The sequence below is a fragment of the Gossypium hirsutum genome, chromosome A02 (assembly GCF_007990345.1).
Source record: "Gossypium hirsutum isolate 1008001.06 chromosome A02, Gossypium_hirsutum_v2.1, whole genome shotgun sequence".
NCBI classification, from domain to species: Eukaryota; Viridiplantae; Streptophyta; class Magnoliopsida; order Malvales; family Malvaceae; genus Gossypium; species Gossypium hirsutum.
Genome location: NC_053425.1, coordinates 44,321,147 through 44,339,289, shown reverse-complemented (window position 1 = coordinate 44,339,289; position 18,143 = coordinate 44,321,147).

Below are 18,143 nucleotides of genomic sequence, written 5' to 3'. Positions count from 1 at the left end.
GTCAACCATCTATCATCTATGTATTGACAGTATATATTTTGGGTGCATAAGTAACCTTAAATTATATAAAAAGGTTTTTTTATCAATGAGGTATTCAATCAAAATCAAATGAAAGTGAAATTCTAGTGGCTATACTTCTAAAAGAAACCCTTAAAACTAGTTAACTTTTGTTAAATAAGCCCGTATTGTACCCAAATGTGCCCTTATCCTTTGATTTTTTTTTTACTTAATTTAGTTTATTCAAATAAAATTTTGATTTATGTTAAGACTTTATTGAGGTATAAATTAAAATTTTGATTAAAAAAATGTATTAGATCGAATTTAGAGCTTATTTGGATACAAGTTAAAGTTTTGGAGTTTATTCAGTTGTAATAAAAGCGTATAGACTTACCTAAATAAAATAATAAAAAATTAAGGGGCTATTTAGCATTTTAACCAATTATAATTGATAAAATCCATTTGATTTTAAGATAAAAAAATTTCCACTTCCACATTATTATCCTGCTTCACATTGACCAACTAAAGAGAAGACTTTGATTTGTAGAAAGGGATTCATTTCCACACTTAAAACTTTACTCGCTTAGTTTAATTTTCTTTAAAAAAATTTAAGAAAATATTAAAACTTACAAAAATCAGGAAGAAATATATTTACAAAAATATCCAAATCACAATGAAAAAAAGAATCTAAAATATTGTGTTAAAAAAATCCAATTTTCTGGTTTTTAACTGATTTTTTTTAATTCTCAATTTTTTTAGAACATTTTTTTTCCAAATATTTATTCTAAACTAATCAATTTGAAACAATCTTTTGTTCTTAAAGAAAACTACAATTTAAAATTATTATACGTTAATAATCTGAGACCCAAGTCTTAGAAGGATTCGAGCCTCCAACCCATGACTCAACCACGAGAAGACAACAAGGCGAACCAACTCGCAAGGTAAGGCTACAGATCCAACTCGTGGGGACCTTGCACGAGCTCATATGGCAAGGTCATAGGACCAACTCGCGGATCCAGCTCGCAAGGCGAAGTTACAAATCCAACTCGTAGGAACCTAGGGAAGATCGTAGTCTCACTTCGCATACACTCAAGGAACTCAGTGAAAGGGCCACGTACTCTGCAGGCAATCCAAACACGTGTCCAATAAGTACAGAGCTCATCTAGAGTGTCAGTCCCAAGCGCAGAAAGGACCGCGTGCTCCGTAGACATGTACCCAACAGACCTGGAGTTCGCAGAGAATGTCAGTATTAGGGGTAAAGTGGGGCCCTATCATGGGTTGTAATAGTACCTGCAACAACATGTATAAATACATGAATATTCATATCAATAAGACACAAGAGAAATATTACTCAACAATTGGTGTGGTGAGCGTAAAAGTATTTCCGATCATCAAGTTTTTTCGAGTTTGATTAAGTTTTCTTTTCAAAGAAAATGGCTCACATAGGTGATAATTTCCCCTTTAACTCATCATCAGGACAGGTAAGAGCATTAGGCTCAGGTGCCCAACATGACAAAGAAGACTTGTTCGCTGGATGGTTTGCCGACAAGCCAAACAAATATTTGCTAAACTCCCCACATATGAATTGAATATTTGAATATTTTGAACTCATTACATGATAAATTAAGACAACTTATTTTATCCCACGTTTAATAGATACACCTTATTAAAGGGTGCACTATATAGAAAAGGGTTTTCACATTCTCTATTACAGTGACTATCGCCACTGGAAGCTGAATATGTTATGAAAGAGATCCACAAAGGATTTTGTAGTGATCACCTAGGCAGTAAAATGGTCGCACAAAAAATCTTCAAACAAGGGCACTACTGGCCTGCAATCCAAGAAGACACACACTAGATGGTTCGCACATGTGATTCCTGTAACACCCTATAACCCGTATCCGTCGTCGAAATGGGTTATGAAGAATTACTAATTCTGAATTTCAACATTACTACATACACATTTACATAATTTAATTAGCAGTTATACTCATAGCCAAACATCATCAAAGATAGAAATTCAACTTATATCGACATTCAAAAGTTGCCATATTCACATGGCATATATACAAAAACATCTCAAAATAACATTCACTTAAGTCTATTCTATACATGCCATACTAGTTCCAAAATATAGTAGTACCAAAAAGACAGATAGTGTGACGAGTTGCTGACAATCCCCTCCCCAAGCAGGTAACTGGAATCAACAATCTATAAAACAGAGAAATATAACAAAAGGAGTAAGCTTTCATAAGCTTAGTAAGTTTTAAGCAATACAACATACAAACTCAATTATACATCAATTATCCAATTTCTCAAAAGGTCATTTCCTATATATTTATTACCATTGGCCGAATATACACAAGCATATAATGCACACTTAGTATTCTAGTTACACTTAATCTGAATTCATATGGCATAAATAAATCTAACATTTTCACATACATTCACACATTGACCGAATATATCATAATCATAGATATAAATATATCATGTATTCACATATGTATCAAATTATACTCTTATGATTCAATTTAAATCATACTCACATATAAATACATAATACGTACCTAGCCAACTTAACGTATTGAATGTATTCATTCGTCGTTCTAACACGAGGTATCTTAGTTTTAGACTTTTATCAAATCACCGGCATTCAGCCTACTAGGTTTAAAAACCCGAATTCATTCACCGGCATTTCGCCTGCTAGGCTCGAGGCCCGAATAATATCCCACCGGCATTATAGCCTGCTAGGCTCAAAGGCCCGAATAATATCTCACCGGCATTATAGCCTGCTAGGCTCAAAGGCCCGAATAGTACTGTACAATATTCAAATCAACAAGTTTTATACAACACAATCACACCAATTTAGGTACAATCATCATTCAAATATATCATCCTATACTTCATTCACTTTTATCTCATTTCATCACTCACATTTAAATACATAATAGTTTACACGTAAAATCTTACTCATTCTCATCTAACACTATCATTTGATCATGAAAACATATCACTTTTTACTTCCAATACAAATTGCCATTCGGCCATGTACATATTTGACAAGTAACACTTAATTCTCATAATCTGTCATATCATTTTCTAATAATATTATATATATAACTACTTAAAAATTACCTCGAATATTTTCGAACAGTCTCGGATCGGCTATTCAACTACTTTCTCTTTTCCCTTATCCGAATTTGCCCCTCTATGCTCTTGAGCTTAAATTCAACAATTTTAAACTAGTCATTGTTTGACTATTCAAGCATTACTTCAAAAATATAATATATATTCGAATTTCACACATATAGATCATAGTAAGTTTATAAGAAAACAATAAACAACTCATTAACAAATTTTTATCAATGTTTACCACATAATCACAAATTCACTATAAGCTGTCTTCCTGAGCAACAGTCACTAAATTATTTATAACTGGAGCTACGAAACTCCAATTCAATTTCCGTAAATTTTACCTAAAAATAGACTCATATATATTTTATCCATAAAATTTTCAGAATTTTTGGTTTGGCCAATCAATACCAGATTTTTCTTAAAGTTTCCCCTGTTTCACTGTTTGACTAATCTGACCACCCTTTACTACGAATCAAATTTCTAATTGTACAGAAGTCAAAATATGTTCTTGTTGATTTCATTTGAAACTAGACTCATTAAGATTTAATTACATAATTTATTCAGCTTCTAACTCCACTCCCACAATTTATGGTGATTTTCCAAAATCACGTTACAGCTGCTGTCCCAAGCAGATTTACTACAATTTACTCTTTCACAACTCTTTGCATTCATATTATTTAAACATGTATATCACCAATCAATTTCATCACATATCTATAATTTCAGTTAAGCATAATCTCAATACACTACATCGTGCTCGAATCATTATTCAAGTTCAAATTCGGCTAACACACATATAAACACTAGCAACTAAATATTAACATTGCATTTATTCCTATTAATAAACTTAAGCTATCATAGAACATTTTCCTAACTTATTACCTTGCATTTTCAAATTTTTATAAATTAATATACATACACATCCAACTATCAAATCATGAAAAAATGCCAAATTACAAATTGAAATAAAATCAAAGCATAAATCTTGCTATGATATAATCATATTAAAACATTTTATTTATTTATTGATCAAATTCGGGTATAACAAAATAACCCTAATTATCAATTCTCTCTTACAACACATTGATTAAATACCACCACCTAATACACCTATACTATTATCCATGCATATCATAACCGAACTAGCCACAAATTCAACCCAAACATATTAACCTTTCTCAAAAACATAATACTTATCTCAAACTTACTTTATAACTATCTAAATCATTTGAAACATCCAACAACAAATTCTTCTTTAATTAAACACATATTCGGCAATGACAATGGTAATTTAGCAAACCTTAATTTAACTTATAATTGTTCATAACACATTTAAAGCATCCACTCCATTCCATCATTTTAAACACAAGCATTACTCAACTATTATCTATGTTCACATTCGGCATTTTCACAATTACACAAGCCGATTTTTTTCTATCATTCAAACTATCTATAAGAACATTAAACTAGTTCAAACATCACCCATTCCTAATTATTCCTTAAATCATAAAGGCAACAACCATTCCCTTAAACATCTTCTATAGCCGAATACTCATATTGCTACCAAATTCAAAATTTTGACATGGGCAAGTAAGGGATTTTGTAACTAGCTTAATATATACAAAAATTTCAAAAACTAACATGGATTTCATACCTTAATTCAAGCTCAAAGTGACCAAATGCTATATCCCCTTTTCTTCTTTAAGGTTCGGCTACTAAGGAAGAAGATGAAACAAACATTTTGTTTTTCTTTTGTTTTTCTATTATCTATTCTTATTTTACTTAATTTTTATTTCATAAATTAAACCATTACCATTATTATATTATTATATAATACATATTTTACTTATCATCATTATCATGGCCAGCCGTTACAACTAAAGTGGGAAACTTGACATGCAAATCCACTTATTTTACACTACAATTTATTTGGCCACTACAAATTAACCTATAACATTTTCAAAAATTTTCACATAAGTCCTATTTAATAAATTTCACATACAAAAAAAAAATCAAAGCATGAAATTTTCACACATGCACTTTCACATATACTAAGCACAGAATATAACATCTAATTATTTTTGTGACTCGGTTTTGTGGTCCCGAAACCACTTTCCGACTGGGGTCAAACTAGGGTTGTCACAATTCCTGCCAGAGAAATTCCAAAGTCAAGCAACTGCCAGCGGAAACCTTTCAAGTCATTTCAAGCCCTTGGCTGTTCGCCACGTGAGAGGTCGATATCCTTGGTCCATTTCCTATAGCCACAACCTAAAAGAAATTCATAGTAGTAGTTGTGGATTACTTCACCAAGTGGATCGGAATTGAAGCTCTGACAACCATTACAGAAAAACAGATGGAGTTTTTCCCATGGAAATCAGTTGTCTATAGATTCAGGGTACCTTGCACAATTATTACAAACAACAACATGCAATTTCAGGGAAAATTCAAGTGGTTCTACGCTGACCTCCAAATAGCTCTAGCCCAGAGTTCAGTGAAAACGCCACAGATCGATGGGCAAGTGGAGGCAACAAATAAGAAAATCCTAACAGCCCTCAAGAAAAAAGTGGGTAAGGCTAATAAAGCTTGGTTGGAAGAGCTACTGGGAATTTTATGGGCCCTGCAAACTACACCTCACACCACGATAGAAGAAACAACTTTCTTTCTGGTCTACGATGAAAAAGTTGTAATCCTTGCAAAAGTTGGTTTAAGGTTGCATAAAACATAAAACTTCAATGAGGAAGCTAATTTGGAAGATATCAGACTTAACCTTGATCTAATTGACGAACTTAGAGAAGCAACTAAAGTTAGAAATGCAACGCCACCCAACAGGTAGCTCACTACTATAATTCCAAGGTTAGAAACAAACAGTTCCAAGTTGACCTTGTCTTAAGAAATATTAAGGCTAGTCTACCCTCTTTCCAATGAGGAAAACTTGCTCCAAATTGGGAAATGCCATATAAAGTGATAGAAAAAAATAGGTTATGTAGCGTATAAGCTAGCAAGAATAGAGGGCACAGTTGTATCGCAAACTTGAAACGCCCGACATCTAAAAATATACTATGTTTAACTCCTTATGATGTAAATGAAAATTTTTCCCTAACAATGTTCGTGTATTATTAAGGTTTAAAGGCAAAGAGCCGCAACCTTCAAAACAATTAGCGAGAGCAAAGCTCCCAACTATCATATTAAGACTCGCAGGCGAAGAGCAGTAACCTCTAAAACAATTAGCGAAAGTAAAGCTCCCAGTTGTCATATTAAAGTTCGTAGGTGAAGAACTACAACTTCCAAAACAGTTAGTAAGGGCAAAGCTCCCAACTATTATATTAAGGTTTGCAGGCGAAAAGTCACAACCTCCAAAACAGTTAGTGAGAACAAAGCTCCCAGCTATCATATTAAGGTTCATAGGCGAAGAGCCATAACTTTTAAAAAAATTAGCGAGAGTAAAGCTCTCAGCTATCATATTAAGGTTCACAAGTGAAGAGTTACAACCTTTAAAATAGTTAGCGACAACAAAGCTCCCAATTGTAGTATTAAGGCTCGTAGGTGAAGAGCCACAACCTCCATAAAAATTAACGAGAGCAAAGCTCCTAAATGTCTTAATAAGGTTTGCAAGCGAAGAATCACAACTTCCAAAATAGTTAGCGATAGCAAAACTCCCAGTTGTCATATTAAGGTTCGCAGACGAAAAACCAGAACCTCTAAGACAGTTAATGAGAGCAAAAATCTCAGTTTGTTATCTTTCAAAATTATGAAACAGCTCCTAGATAAACATTCTCAGTTTGTTCCCTTTCAAAATTTTCTTAAGTATGAAATAACTCGCAAATTCGCATCTGCAGCTTTTTATCTTTCAAAATTTTCACAAAGTATAAAATAGCTATCGGATTAACACCCCCAGTTGTGTTACTTTTCAAAATTTTCATTAAAGATTGTAGCTAGTGATTCTCGAAGGTTATTCATAAATACCTATATAGTTATGCGATAAAAATGATTAACTTCGCAAAGGAAAAAAAAGTAAAAACTACAAAATTAAACATATTCTCATTGGAAAATAAACAACAAAGTACAAAATATTAAAAAAAAAACTAAGGCATGCTATCCCTATCTATGCCTTGGTCCACATCATCAGAAGGAGCAACGTCGTTGTTTGCAGTAGAAGGGGCCACATCCTCGTTCACAGCTGGATCCTCCTCTATATAAAAATATAGATAACTCCTCTATATAGACATGAAAGAGTCCCACGCAATAGTCGAGGGACATAACACATCGAAGCCTAGCGAGCTCATATCCACCCTTTCAAGAGTATCAAGATCCACTTTGTAAACATCATAGGGACCACCAACGACCTGGGCATGGAGCAAAAACGTTCATCTTCAGCTTTGAAATAGAACTTAAGACATTTTCAACTGTCTTTTTCTTAAAATCCTCAAAGATTCAAATTTGTTCCTTGATAGTTCCAGCTACTTGATCTTAACACCCTTGGATAATCCTATCCATTTCGGTTGCGTACTCTTCTGTAAGCTCATCCAACTCAACTTGCAAAGCCTATTTCATTTCTCTTTCAATGGCCACCTCGTGCTCTAAGTCCTTCGCTTTAGTTTCCACAATGGCCAGACACTCCATGAGATCTTCGTTTTGCTTAATGATGACCTATTCACTTCCATCATCTTACGGTGCTGCTCACAAATTCTCGTCAACTCTGCCTTAGTATCCACGAGCTCCCTCTGACGGGCCTCCTCATACCTTAGTCCAACCATATTGGCTGTAGAAAGCAAAACTCGCAGAGAGGAACACAGGTTTGATGCTGAAGGTAGTTGCGCGCTGTTTGGTTTAACAACTTATGGCACTGAAAGATGCCATTCAAAGGCTACGACATTAGGGTTATAAGGGTACTCTTATGCGCTGAAGTTCCCAAACCAAGGAAATAAACCTCCATCACCCTCAATCGGTGTTTCTCTAACAACGGGCATAGGAGGAAAAACACAAGCCGTAGATGGAGGGGTATCCTCAGCAACAGTGATCGGCAAACTAGCGAGGGTAGTAGAAAATGGTAAGTTCATTGATAGAAAACTGGAAGGACTCAAAACTCCAACAACAACCCCAACAAGATCGGCTCTTCTTTTACTATGATGCTATATAAGTTTTTCTATATATTTTTACCATCTTTTTACTTAATAAATGTGTTTATCTTGAGTAATTATTATTGAAATAAGTGAATTTTACTTAATTAGTAATTTTAGACACAAATTTAGAAAGTATGTGAAATTATGATTAATTACATGATTTTCATGCATATTTTATATTAATTCATGTTAATTTATTAATGTATGTTTTTTTCACTATGTAAGAGGTCTATTGGAGAAATGATTTAAATAAATAAAATATGGAAATGTACAAGTTATCCATGTGGACGGCCATGCAATTTGGGGCATGAGATTGACTATTTGACCCAATAAAGAAGGTAATGAAAGATGGACGTGTTTGCTGAAGTTTGGGACTGAAGAACCATCCAATAAGGGGAACTAATAGCCCAAATTCGGCTCTTAAAGGTGGCCGCCCAAAATATGTTTAGGGATAATTAATTGAAGGTCCTCACAGTTGGAAAATAATTAGAATTCAGCCCAACAACTTCTCTGTTGAAATCATCCATTCTAAGCTATTCTTAGCTTGAATTTGAAATTCAAATTGAGAAGACTTGGTCATCCCTTATTCCTTGAAGCATGGTAGGCCATATGAGAGAGGGAAGGAAGGAAATTTAAACCTATTTTTAGTAAACTCAAACCTTTACATTTACCTATAAATACCTTGTCATCCCTTCATTCATCCATCATCCCTGGCAATTCATTCCTCTTCTTTCATTAGCATTTTTCCACATTCTATTTCCATTTTTTCCCCTTGCATAGCCGCCCATCTTCTTCCCATCCTTTAGCCACAAAAGCTGTGTCAAAAGCATTTTTTGGTCGGTCACCTTAGGAACTCGTTAGCAAAATAAGCATTGAGCAAAACAGATGAACACATTAGTCAGAATAGATCCAAAAGGCTACTGAAATAAATTAGTCAAAATAGATCCAAAAGGCTACTAAATTGAATAGAGTTTGCGCTTTCCTCTTGTTATTTATTTTAGTTATGTTTTCTTTAAGTTTATTTTTTTTGACATCAACAATGATATTTTAAATCCTATTTGCTAGGATGATTATGTTAATTTAATAAGATTTATTTTATTCATGTTTAACATGTTTAGGCCTCAATCAATCATGTTTTCAATTAATATCAAGATGCATTTCATTCATACGTGATTGGGTGCACTTAAGTTAGCTAAGCGATCCTAACTAGACGATGGCTAGTAAACACATAATTGAGAAGTGTAATGCTCAATTTAGATCCTTAAACCCAACTAAGTTGAGGTTCGTAATATCTTTACTTAGATCTATTATCTTTCATGGTTTTTAGGTTTATATAATTAAACAGTTACAAACGTAAATGTCCCTGTGACGTTACTTAAATGCTAAGAAACCCTTAGTTAATATGATCAGTAAAATGTATATTTAACTAAGTAAAAGACTCCAAAAGGATTTAATTTGGTTTCCAAACTCATGAACGATCGAGTTGTCGTGGAAGTGTTTCCAAACATTGTTAAGCATTATAAAGTAAATTGAATTGATTAATATAATTATCCTAGCTCATTTATGTTGATTGTTTTTGTTTCTAAAGCCATTCATTGATACATTTAGGTAAATTGCATCTAGATTAAAATTGCATTAGAGATCACTCTTTGCATTGAATTAAATTTAATTATCACTATCCAAATTTATTGAGCTTTTACATCAAGTTGTTAATTATAATTTTGCACTTAATTGATTAAGCTTATACAGTCCATGTGGAGACGATAACCCATTTTTACTTATTACTTCAACTACTACGTACACTTGCGTGCGTAAACCGCGTTACAAGTTTTTGGCGCCGTTGCCGGGGACTATTGCCTTAATTGTTTTTTTGAAATTATTTTTACAATTTGGTTTTTATTTTTTTTTAATTTTTAACATTACTAATTTATTCTTTATTATTTATTTTTTGTGACTTATTCTCAGGTGTTTTATGAGCATAAATTGAATCATTGATGTATTACCTGTGGACCCTGAAATTGAGCGGACTTTTAGACAAAGAAAATGTGAGAGATCTTGTAACACCCCTAACCCATATCCGTCACCGAAACAGGGTTACAGAGCATTACCGAAGTTTACAGAACAAATATAATTAATTCATGTCATTTACTATTCATATCCAAATCCAATCATATTGTCCCTTAAATGGACCCTCGAGGCCCAATTTATGCATTAGAGACAAGTCGGGACTAAGTTGATATCTCAAAAAAATTTTCGCGAAAATTTAAAAATTTTCCTAAATACAGGGGACACACGCCTGTGTGAGTAGGCTGTGTAGCTCACACGGTCAAGTAACACGCTTATGTCTTAGGCTGTGTCGGCATTCGATGTGAGGCACATAGCCGTGTCCCAGCTCATGTCCTTACCCGTGCAACTTTTTGACTTGGGTTACACGGCCAAACACACGCCCGTATGCTAGACCGTGTGGACAACTCAATTTTCTAAAGTTAGGTGCAGCGGTTACACAGCCAAGACACACGCCCATGTGCTGGACCGTGTGCTCAATTCTGAGCATTTTCTTTCTTTAATTTTAAGATGCAGGGGACACACGGCCAAACCACATGCTCGTGCATATGGCCGTGTGTCACACACGGTTGAGACACACGCCTGTGTGGACAGAATAAGGCCATTTTCCACACCTTATTTCTCACCCATTTTACCTTGCACCTACATCAACACTTCAATATTTTCACCAACCAATTCAAGGCATATAAATCAATCTAATTGTAACAGCTCGATATTGGGCTTAGTCAGAACAGTGGTTTCAGGACCCCAAATCTGACGTAGAAAAATTTATTTTTATTATATTTTTATGGTCTAAAATTTTATGGAATGATTTTGTGAAAATTTGGTTCAACAAATTTTGACGTTTGGGCACTCAATTTAGTCAAAAAGACTAAATTGCAGAAAGTGCAAAACTTGAGTTCTATAAGCTAGAGGTGTCTAATTGTTATGAAATTTTAAATTGGAGGTCCTCAAATAGTAATTAGACCATTGGTTAAGTTGGTGGGCAAAAGTGGACATGGTTAGGTATGTTTCTAAAGTTTTTCATTAAGGGTATTTTAGTAATTTGGTAATTAAATGAATTAAAAAGCCAAATTAAAAGCCAATTTTTGCTCATCTTCTACCCCATGGCTGAATGTACCAAGAAGAAACCATGGCTAGGTTTTTTCAAGCTTCCAAGCTCGATTGTAAGTCCATTCTAGCCCTGTTTTTAATGATTTTTATGTTTTTGAAATCCTCGTAGCATGATCTATCTATTTCTACCATTAACTTAAGACATAATCAAAGTCTAAAATTTTAACCATGATGGATATTTGTGTATTTTGATGTCTAATGGTAGAAAGTGCATGTTTTATGTTAAAAAACAACTTTTGCTAAGTGATTTTCGGTAAAAATGTCAAAAAGGAGCTATTTGTAAAAAAATTGTAAAATGGGTGTTAAAATGTAAATAAAAGAAAATTGTGGGCTACTATAAGCATTTATAAGGTTCGGCTAGGCATGGGTGTTGAAGAAATTGAGTACATTTCATTTTACGAGCCTAGGGACTAAATTGTAAAAATGTCAAACTTTAGGGGCAAAAAATATAATTTTTTCCATAATGTGATTTTAGGCTGATTTGAATTAAGTAAGTTAAATGTGATATTATAGATTAAGAAAAACGAGGTTCGAAATTAGAATGGGAGAAAAACGAGTACTTGATGGCTAAGTCCTTTTCGCCATTTTTATGCTAAGGTAAGTTTGCATGTTTAATAAGAATTAAATTATATATGTATAAATGCTTAATTGATATAATTGTGGTAAATGTTATATTATTGAAATGAAATGTGAATGCTATTGAGTACGATACTACTGAAATGACTGATAGAGATTCGATACAACAAAAGTCTTGGTTGAACTTTAGGAATGGATAAGATACAAATGTTATGACATTAGGGTTACTGAGATTACATGTAAGACCATATCCGGGATATGGCATTGATATGAGACTTCGTGTAAGACCATAGCAGGGCTATTAGCATCGATACGAGATTACATGTAAGACCATATCTCTGATATGGCATTGGTACGGTACTGTGTGTACGAGATTTCCAAGTATCCTTTAGTATTCCAAGTGGTTTAATAGGTAATTTAATGGGTATGTCAAAGAAGAGAAAGAACATGTAAGTATTACGAATTTTTACAGGTATGTACATAAAGTCTATAAGCATTGACTTCATGATATTGTAAGTTCATGGTTTCCATGATAATGTTTTTGTGAAAGCCTTGTGATTATTGATCTATACTTGTGATGTACGAAATATATGATAAATTCGGTTGGCGATCGTGTAATTGGCTTTCGGGCCAAATTGAGTTATGATCTAGCATGTTTGATTCACACAAATTGTGATTTATCGAATATGAGAAAAAGGAAAGTTTGGCATATTTGCCTATTAAAATGATTATGAGAAGATATGGGCTTTAAACAATTGAAATATGTTAGAATATATGCTTGAAAAGTGAACACTCATAATTAATTTGCATGTTTATTATGAGGTTTGAAACGATTGGTTGATTGTGGTAAACGGTTATAATGGAGAGATTTTGGTTATTAGGGTAATGTCAAGACATGTTAAATTATGTTTGCAAATTGATAGAACAAACAATGTGACTGAATAAGTTATAACTGTTGGTTTTAATGCAATTTATACTATTTTGTTTTGTGTTTATATTGTTAGACTTGGTAAATGATTGGTAAGAGTTGCTTATTATGTTCATACGGGCTTACTAAGCTATATAGCTTACCCCTCTTTCCTTTCCCATATTTTATAGTTCTGTCAAGCTAGCTCAAGTTGGAGATCGCAGGAGATCCTATCACACTATCAAGCTATTATTTTGGGTATTGATAAATTCAAGTATTTTGAGTTATGACATGTATAGGGACTTGGTGATTTTGTTGTATGTGTCATATGATTTTAGCCAATGTAATGGCTTTTAATTGTCAAAGGCATGTTTTACTGTTGGTCATGTAAGTTGGCTTATATTGGCAACATGGTTGTAAGCCTAAGTATATTCATATATATGTCAATGTCTATGGTGATATGATCATGGTATGCTTGGTGAATGTGAAATATTTGGAAATGTGATTTATGGCATGATTGTGTAATGTTTGGAATTGTGACCTATTGATGAGATGAGGAATTTGAGTATAATTTGGTAACTAGATAGTAATTGAATGAAGCCTAATGAATGTGAGATTTGTATGTTTGATTTAGGGCTTAATAAATGTAGTGAATATGTTAGATAAAGATTCAAAGTTGATATGTTTTGACCATAAATGTGGATGTTTTGGTTGCCTAAGTATGTCTCGTTTCGTGCCTTTGAATTGGGATAAGTGTATGTGTGGATAAGGGTGAAAAATGGCTTGGTAAATAGCCTTATTATTGTCCACACGGTAGACACACAGGCGTGTGTCTAGGCCGTGTGTGACACACCGTCAGCCCTATGGGCATTTGATCTGGCCGTTGTCCCATGCACTTAAATTGTGGCAAACAGAATTCTCAGTATCGAGCACATGGGCATGAGACACGACTGTGTGACTTCAATTTGTTCTTAGGTGACAAACAGAGAGTTACACGGGTTTGGGACAGGGGCATCTGTGACCACACGGCTTGTCCCAAGCCCCACGGGCGTGTGACCCCTGTTGCAGCAAAAATTCTCTAAGTGTCATAAAATTTTCTAAAGTTCTCGATTTACTCCCGAATTGCTTCCGAAGCATGTTTTGGGACTCGTAGGCTCGTTTTTGGGATGATGTGATTGATTGTTAAAAAGTTTAAATTTGGTGCCAAATTTACAACTCGAAATGTATGATGCTTCTGTTTACATCCGTTAATGCCTCGTACCCTGTTTCGGCGTCAAATACAGTTAAGGGGTGTTACACTAATGATCAAGTTTTATACATGACACATTTATTCATGCTTTCAAGTATCATCTTTACATTAAAATTATGTACTTACCCAAACTTAATTGCATCTAATATATTAAACTAAACACATTCATAGACTAATTATAATAAACCTCATGCATAAGTATGCACTAAATTTACTATCACTAGCCATTCCAATGGCTAGTTACAACCAAAAAATTTACATACCCTCATTTATTATCATTAGCCTATACATGCCATTACACCAAGGTAAGATTCCTATTTATACCAAAACGAGCTGGAGGATAATGTAATGATGCTCCGATTGATCTCCAACCTTTACGAGCTTCTGAGTACTATAAAACAAAGGAAAGAAAACCTAGTAAGCATTTGATGCTTAGTAAGTTCGTATAATAGGAATTTCACTTGCCAATCATGTTCATTTAAAATAAGCATATCAATAACATGCATCCCAACAAAATTAGCCATTTGCCTAATCACATACACTTAATCAAGCAAGTTAGTCATAAATTTTCTAAATACTTTTCAAATAATGATGATGATGAGCTCATCAGGTAATAACTTTCATATTGTATCTTCACATAACTTATACATTTCCATAACAAGTCATCTCAAGTTCAGTGTAGACATGTTAAAAACTTTACTCGTTGAATTTATTTGAAATATCGATGGATACATAAATAGTACACTCAAAATGTACAAAACTTTAAATTCTTCCATTCGTATTCAGGGGTACCCAATTAGGGTACATAATTAGGAAGCACTCTCTCGAGCCATGTAACAGGATGCTCATGTGAGCCATGTATCAGGAAGCATATCTGGGCTAAACAGGAAACACATAAGAGTTTTAATCAGGAAGCTCATTGAGCTTAACAGGTAACTCTAGAGAGTTACTATCAAGGAGCTCCGGATAGCCATTTAACAAGAAGCTCAAGCAAGCTATAATAGGATGCTCATAAAGATTTTCGTTTGTGTCCGCAATATATACAGGATCACAACTGATCATATAACAGGACGCTCACAAAGAGCTGTGGTAGTTTGCAACACATGCAGAATCACTTCCGATTAGGATGCTCGCAGGAACCATATAAAAGGAACGTTCGAGAGGGCTTTTAGTAAGATACTCGTCCTAGTTATAATGTTGGCAACATATGCAGGACTATAATCAATACAGGAAAATATTGTACCCATCGTATTTCATTATTCAAACGGGACTTATCATTTATCAAGCAATATCAAGCATATGATTAATTTCATACATTAAACATTTATACAATTCATACAAATGAAACGTTCAATTCAAACATATTAATATACATAATTAAGTTGTAGGAACTTACCTCAACACTTGTTCGTGTATGAAAATCTACTAATCAACACCTTTTCTTTTCCTCGATCTAACTCTTTCTTTGATCTTTCTGGATCTATATAAATGAATTTAGCATCAATTTTATTTTCTTTATACTCAATTGAATTCAATTCACATCTTAAGCAAAATTACCATTTTGCCCTATACTTTTCATGAATGACAATTTTGTCCCTAAGCTTGGAAAATGAAATTCATGCAAGTTAATCCTTATTTAAAGCCTAACTGAATTTTACATGTTAAAATAACAGCCCATGAATTTCACAAAAACCAAAATTTTTCCATGGGCTTTACATCTTTACAATTTAGTCCCTAAATCACAATTTCATAAAAATTCTCTTTGTAAAAGTTGTTTATCTTTCAACAACCTTTCATTTTCTACCATAAATTTCAAAATTTGAGATTTTACATCTATGGAAAAATTTCTATACTTTGATATCTTTACAAATTGATCCCCAAAATAGATAGATTAAGCTATTCTGATCTCGGAAATATAAAAATTACTAAAAATGTGACAAGATTACTTACCCAATTAAGCTTATTTGTTTTACTTTCTCTTTCCTAGGGTTTCCATATATTTTAAGGAAGAAGATGATAATTATAATATGTTATTTCTATTTAATTATTATATCATTCGTTATTTTTCCTACTTTTCAATTTAGTCCATTTATTTTTTCTAATTTTCCATGGATGATTCATCATAAATATCTACTAACTTTTCTTAATGGTCTAATTACCATATAAGGACCTCAAATTTTGAATTTCATAGCTATTTGATACTTATAGCTACTAGAACTCAACTTCTACACTTTATGCAATTTGGTCCTTTCCACAATTAAACATGAAATCAGTAAAATTTTCTTAATGAAATTTTCATATGTCATTTCTATCATAATGAAACTCATGCAATAATATTAAAATAAATTATCTTTCTAACTCGAATTTGTTGTCTCGAAACCATTGTTCCGATTTCACTAAAAATGGGTTGTTACAACTCTCATCCTTTAAAAATTTTAGTCCTCGAAAATCTTACCAGTAAAAAGGTTAAGGTATTGCTTTCTCATGGTATCCTCCAGTTCCCAGGTAGTTTCTTTAATCCCATGTCATTGCCAAAGAACTGTTACTAAAGCTACTTTTTTATTTCTTAATTCTTTTGTCTCTCGTGCCAGGATTTTAATCGGTTCTTCACTGTAAGTCATGTTAGGCTAAATTTCTACTTCTGTCGGAGATATAACATGTGAAGAATCTGACTAATACTGTCGTAACATGGACACGTGAGAAACATTATGAACTCTATCAAACTCTGGTGGTAATGCCAGTCGATATGCAACAGGTCTGATTCTTTCTGTAATCTCATAAGGTCCAATGAATCATGGACTCAATTTTCCTTTACGGCCAATTTGAAGAACTTTCTTCCAAGGTGATATTTTCAAGAATACTTTATCATCGACCTGAAATTTTATCTCTTTTCATTTAAGATCAGCATAAGACTTTTGATGATCAGAAGCTGCTTTTAAACTATCCCGAATTACTTTTACCTTTTTTTAGTCTCACGAGTTAAATCAACCCTGTGTATCTTTTTCTCACTGAGTTCTGCCTAGTGCAACGGAGTTCTACATTTACGACCATATAGAGCCTCATACGATGCCATTTTAATGCTCGACTGATAACTATTATTATATGTAACTAAAGGTAGATATTTTTCCCAACAACCTTCAAATTCTAAAACACAACACCGGAGCATATCCTTTAAAATCTATATTACACGTTCAAATTGACCATCAGTCTGAGGATGAAATGCAGTACTGAAATGTAACACATACCCAGAGCTTCTTACAATTTTCTCCAGAATCGAGATGTAAACCAGGGATCTCTGTCTGAAATAATGGAATTTGGCACTCCATGTGGTTTGACAATCTCAGAAACATATAATTCAGCCAATCTATCCAGGGAGAGATTCATACGTACCGAAATAAGATGTGTGGACTTCGTTAAACGATCGACTATTACCCAAATAACATCTTTCTTTTTCGGGGATAAGGGTAATCCTGATACAAAATCCATAGTAACCTTTTTCCCGTTTCCACTCCGGTATAGTAACTGGTTGTAAAAATCCCGAAGGCACTTGATGTTCAGCTTTTACTTGCTGACATATCAAATATTTAGATACAAATTCAGAAATATCTCATTTCATTCCCGACCACTAGTATATCTTTTTCAAATCATTGTACATTTTGTTACTACCAGGGTGAATAGACATTGTACCATTGTGAGCTTCATACAAAATCCTCTGTACAAGTTCTGAATTCTTCAGTACACATATTCTACCTCTGAATAATAAGGAGTCATCAGACCCAATCTTAAATTCTGAATCAGAATTTGACTCACATTGTACCCGTTTAGCTTGTAATTCATCATCACTCTTCTAAGCTTCACAAATCTGTTGTAGGAATATTGGTTTAGCTTTAACTCAGCTATGACTGAACCATCATCAGACAAAGATAACTAGGTATTCATTGCTCACAAAGCAAACAGAGATTTCCTACTCAGAGCATCA